General features: G+C 41.7%; 1 pseudogene; it reads right to left on the bottom strand.

Annotated features, from left to right (window-relative positions):
• Nucleotides 1-1,505: 1,505 nt before the first annotated feature.
• On the bottom strand, nt 1,506-2,364 carry LOC116601012 (annotated as a pseudogene).
• Nucleotides 2,365-6,193: the final 3,829 nt, after the last annotated feature.

Raw genomic sequence — 6,193 nt, forward strand, 5'->3', positions numbered from 1 at the left:
GGCAATAATAATAGTAGATCTTACCGCCCTGGCACTGTTATGGAAGTAAATGAATTGCAAGAGTGGCTGTAAAATTCCCGTTTTGAATTGAATCCAAGGTCATTCTGTTTTTAAAAATGTATTTTTCAGAAAATTGGAAATTTGCTCTAAAATTTTTATTGAAAAAATATTCTCTTTGTTGAATAATGATAGGAGATAAAACACGCTACAGTTCCAACTCATCCCCCTTTATTAATGAATTAAGCCACATCAAAATGCAATAAAAAGGGTAAAAGAGGCTCCTAAGAAGCATTCAAATTTTTATCTGTCATTTTCCTTCCATAAAATGAGCATTTCTATTAAAATGATATTACATAAAAATGGAATTTTAATGTGTGGAGATTCTTTAAAATCACAAGACCACCTGGTAAAAGGCAGGCTTAACACTTCTTCTCCCTCCCTAGAAATTAGGAATGAAAGAAATAAAAAAATGATTAAAATCAGGAAATGCAAAACCAAAATAGCCACAAAATAAATGTGCTTCCCAAATGTGGAAATGTCAGGGCACCCAACTCAAAGATGCCATTGTTAGGAGTCTTAGGCTCTTGCTCGGCAGTACACGGGAGGTAAGAAGGTCCACATGGGTCATGAAAGCACATAGGTCGTGCAGGAAGGCATGTACAGGAAGGTCGTGCAGGAAAGAAGGCCAGTCTGACCGAGAGACGGGGATTGTGACACTGCAGAGTGGAAAACATGCCATGAGAGTCACCATAGGCAAATATACAATAAAGTGGAAAGGATGATCACTCCCAAGGGAAAAGGGATCCACAAAGAATAGGGAAAGGGTGTGTTGCTAAATATGTATCAGTAGTCAGGCTGTGATGTCATTTTCAAAATACGACTATAGATGATGAATAGAAAACATTTTAAATTGAGAAGTGTTTAGACAACAAGCATAAAAGCTCATACACTGTATTTATAAATATTTGGGGGATGTGAATATTTCTCTTGATCGGCTCTGAAGAATTTTAATTTTTTTCTCATTTATATTTGTAATTGAAGCATTGCTACTCATTTTTTCTCAGATCCCTCTTATAGGCACCAAATTTTAATATCTAAGTCAATCTTTGGGGAAGAAATAGCATCAAGAACTCCCCTTCAGAACAAAACAATGATGTTCTTTCCTCAAAGAAACCAAATTTAAAGTCTACCAAAACAAAAACAAAAAGCCTGCATGTGAAAAAAAAGTAAGAAAAATCACATTATAGGGATTCAGTGCATTTAGCAGTCTTTACTGTGGAGCCCAATCATCCTTCAGCTGACCTTCAAAAAAAAAAATAACACACTAGTTCATCAAAATATTTATTTCCCATTTGTCCTTTTCTTCATTGAATATAATAATTTTTAAAAAGAAAGAAAACTTGAAGGAATTCACAGTGAATCTCCTGACTCATTTGGATGTCATGTACAGCATGCAGAGATCAGGAAGGGTGTTTGCAGCACACATGATTAGGGGATATTGGTCTTCAAGGCTTTGCTTTCTTCCAAATAGTGTAAAATCTCCACAGTTGCCAGTATGAAGGAATTCAGACTATCTCCTTTGAGAATTCCACAGGACAATACAGGCACCCAAGCTGTTCACCATAGAATGCCAGGGCTTCTGTCAGATTGACACTCTGGAAAATATTTCCCATCCTGTTTCAGAAGAAACAGACCTCTTTCATGAAGAGGTCAAGAGTCCGTCTGAGCAACTCCCATATGAAATCTTCTGGAGATGCGGAGATCAGAACGGCTGTCAGATCATTAATCCACATAATCAAACTCTCTGCCTTCTTTGGTGTACCTCTTTGGTACTAGAATACAATCTTCTATTAAAACCTGAGAGCAGTCTCCCTTAAGATTGTCTAAGGGGTGGCTACATGGTTTTCACAGGTGTTCCTTACATCCGTCAATCACCATTGTGTCAATCTCTACCATAGTGACCATCTTTGGTTTCGGTTTGACTATTTCACATAATATGCCCCTTACCTCCACCACCTGGAGTCAGTGTATCTTAGCCACCATACATAGTCTTTCCTACTGCTTGGGATGGCCTATGTGAATCACACTCCACTGGATGAACATCTCCAAACTGCTTCGAGTGTAGAATTTTGATGATCTTATAAGGGGAGTCTTCATCATACACAACTTCATCGATGCCAGGAGACCATCAGTAGTGAGCCAATACCTGTCGAGGCCCTCCTTAAACTACAGGTGGTAATCTCTACACCTCCTCAGTATGGTCCTTACCCAGTTCTTTCATTCTTTCTTCTACTGGTTTCAAAAGACTGTCAACTTCCTGACCTTGCAAATCGTCACCATAACTCTATGCGTCCAACAACGCCAATCCATGTGGGTAAATTTTCAAATTGGCGAAGCTGCCATTTTCGTTTCTACACATCATTAAAATAACCATTTGCACACCATTTGCTAGGTGTGCCCCAACTCTGTCTTCCCTTACTCCTGGAAAATGGATTGGAGACCCTTTTAGAATGGTCTCACCACCAATGGCCCAGCGTGCCAGTGCTGCAATGCTGTCATAGCAGGGGGAGACCCTGCTATGCGGAGGCGACTTCAGGAGACCAGGGGGCCATGGGCACGCCAGACTGCCCGGGGAGTGCCTCTCAGAAGAATTTTAATTCAAAAAAAATAAATAAATAAAAGATAAAAAAATGTATGTGAGAGCAAAAGACCCAACAAACAAAATTCTTTCAGGGTATTAGCTGAGTACCTCGGAGGGGGCAGCGCCTCCATAGTCCCTCAGACACAGCTAAAGAAATAACTTTTCTTACACTAGTGTTTCCCCAGTGTACTCGAACTGGGTCTCCCAAGGGATTTCATTCACTGTTAACCATCTTTCATAAGCAGGAAAGATCTAGCTCAAAACACTCAATGTACTACATCTACAGGGCCACAAATCACTAGGGCTATTATCTCCCATTAGGCTTTCTTACCTCGCTGTCAGATACCAATACTGATGACATTTTACATTTGCAGTAGGTCATTTATAAGAAATATATATTTGGTCATTTAAAATATACATTTTCTTTATTTATTTGCCTCCTCCCACAGTACTTAACTGACCCCAAAGAGAGATAAAGTTATCACTTGTTATGTTAATGAGGTGACTTTTGCAAAGCGCTTAAGGATGGAGCCTGGGGGCCCCTGGAGCCAACCCTGGTATCTGAGGGTGAGAACGCACAGTCCCACCCCTTGACCCATGGGGTGGGGTAAATGGTAAAGGTCGGAACAGTTGCCAACCACCAATGATTTCAATCAGTCATGCCTATGTAATAAAGCCTCCTAAAAATCCAAAAGGCCGGGACTCAGAGACTTCCAGGTTGAAAAACATGGGGAGATTTGGGGCGAGTGGTGTGCCTAAAAAAGGCACGGAAGGTTTGAACCCTTTGGCCATACCTTGCTCTACGCCTCTCCTCTATCTGGCTATTCCTGACTTAATATCCTTTTATAACAAATCAGTAATTTAGGAAGTAGGATATTTCTTTGAGTTCTGTGTTCTAGCCTCTCTAGCAAATTAATCACACACCTGAGAGGGGGTGCTGGGAACCAACGATTCATAGTCAGTGGGTGAGAAGTGCGAGTAACAAACCTGAGCTTGTGGCTGGCCTCTGAAGGGTGGGAGGGACGGCAGTCTTGGAGCACCGAGCCCTTAACCAGGAGAATCTGCTGTTATGTCTGGGTAGAGAGTGTCAGAACTGAGTTAAATTGTAGGACATCTGGCCCGTTTCTGGAGCATTTTTTGTTGTGGGGAATCCCAGCATGTGAGCGCGCACACACACACACACACACACATACCCCGGAACTGGCTTCCCAACGTGGGAAAAGTTTCCAAAGCAACTTCACACACACTAGCTCTTTTGATCTTCAACACGGCCCCTTGCAATACGTATTTCTGTTATGTATTTTTGTTATTTGGGGGATGAGAAAACCAAAGAGCATGAACGTCATCCTCCTGGAAAGAGGCATGTGGTAGACAAAACTCCAGGTCTCCTGGGTCCAAACCTTCTGCCTGTCTTGCTTCCCTTTTAAATTGCATAAATAACAAGTTTCCATTCTCCTCCCTCCCAGGGGGGGGAAAAAAAGAGCAAAACCTTTGGCAAGTGCCCCTACTTTTTTCCAGGGCCCCTGGGAAGAGTAGGTGCTGTGTTTTCATCACCTGGGGAGGATAAGACTGCGGTGAGCTGGATTTCTCCCGTGCGTGGAGGCGTTGGCAGCGGACTCAGGCTACAGATGGGCTGAGGGAGGGGAGACCAGGGGACCACGCTCCAAGCGGGGATTAAACATGCACAGCGGAAGGAGAACAGCTGTAGCCCCTGTACATTACAGTTTTAAAATTCTGCGCATGTGAAGAACTATAAAAATCACAAGTAGGCCCTGGATCATAACAGATGAATAAGGGATTTATAATCTTTAAACTGCAAGGAGAATGGCTTGCATTTGTACCATTTCCTATTTTGATTACAATCATTGTCCTGAGAGCAGATTCATGTTGTGCCTTTTCTGATTCTTTTTGCAATCCATCACAAGCAGACAACAGAATGGTAATGCTGCTGTACATTCTTTGAAAGACAATAAAAGCCTCTAACTTCAGACCTTCCCATTTGGGTTTTTGGTTTTGTTTTTTTCTTTTCCTTTCTTTCTTTCTTTTCTTTTTTTTTTTTTTCATTGTCATAATTTGATTGGGCAGTCATTTTCTATTGTGGCCTGTTAGCTACCTCATTAACCTGGAAAGGTGAGATGGCCTGGACAATTAATTCCAGAATATTAAAAAGGTTAAAGCAAGAAACCTGCTGCTTAGTGCTTTTCATAAACTAGCTCAAGTATTAAATTCTGATATCTTGTTCCAGGTTCCCAGGCTGTAATCGTAAGAAATGGCACAAAGCAAGGCTCTTCCTGAATTGTTTTAAAATGACATTCTTCTCCTAATGCTTTCTGGGCCTGTGTAGTTTATACATCAATAAACCTTAGGGAAATTTCTATGCCTCCCTTCACTACATTGCCCCGCTGCAGCCGGATGTCCTTTATTCCTTAGTAGGGACTTTTTCAGCTCCATCTGTTTTTCTTGGTATTAGAGGAACATGCATAAACTTGATAAGAACTTCTATCACAAAGAAAATTTTCTATTAGTCTGGAATTCACCATCCACAAACGTGGCGGGAGGGTAACAGAAGCTCATATGCAAAGAAACAAATGCAAAACCCTTAGAAATGGGTGGGCGCCTCTGGGCTCTGGCCTGGCTCTCAGCTCTTACGGCCCAGAGTAGGGCGACAGCGGGATGCACCTGCCCGTCTTATCGTGCTATCCATGGAGCCATCTGGAAAACTCTCACTGCACCCATGCAAGAAAAATGAAAAAGGAAACCATGGGTTATATGACATTTTTCAGGTGTCATTCAAATCCTACTACTGGGTAAATACAAGGAGGACATGAAAATCCAGTGATTTCTAAATTCAGAAGGAAACATGAACTTTTTCTTCGCTATGTTAGTTTTTGTCACTCACAGCCCAGCCAGATTGTCCAGGCTTTTATAGCCTAGGACATATGTGGATCATAAGAAACTAGTAGAAGGCCCTCAGCTGGACCTGACCTTACAGAAGTGCACTCCTAGCCACATCGCTTATATTCCAACTGTCCCCTGGCTTGATACCAGGTAGCATTTGGGACCTATAGGGAAATGCCCTTTGGAAGCCACAAAGCCTAGGGTAGGTTATACCACATGTGGCATATCTAGGAGCTCATTAGGACATTTCGACACAGTGCTTTATGACAGATTTGGCAGCCTCAGGAATTTCAGTTGGATACAGAAAGAGCCTCTTGTTTGTTATTCTAATTGTGGTCCTTATACAAATGGAAATGAAATGTACATTCTGCTCTTCCTTTGCAAGTAGATTGGGCAAGTGGTATCTGAAAAAACCAGCCTTGTCGTCCACTTCTTTTACCAATCAGTATCCATCTCAGACAATAGATTAACTCGTGCATTCACCCTTTCATTTATTCCACAAACACTTACTCTACATCTCTCACACACCGGGCTATGTGAGAGGGTAACACGCAGGGGATATACAAAAATGGTGAGAGCTCTCTGCCCTAGTGGGGAGAGAAATCTAGACAGATAAATTAAAAGTACTATTTGTTTGTTAAGTGGTATAATTCA

Source organism: Mustela erminea, chromosome 1 (assembly GCF_009829155.1).
Source record: "Mustela erminea isolate mMusErm1 chromosome 1, mMusErm1.Pri, whole genome shotgun sequence".
In the NCBI taxonomy this organism is placed as follows: domain Eukaryota; kingdom Metazoa; phylum Chordata; class Mammalia; order Carnivora; family Mustelidae; genus Mustela; species Mustela erminea.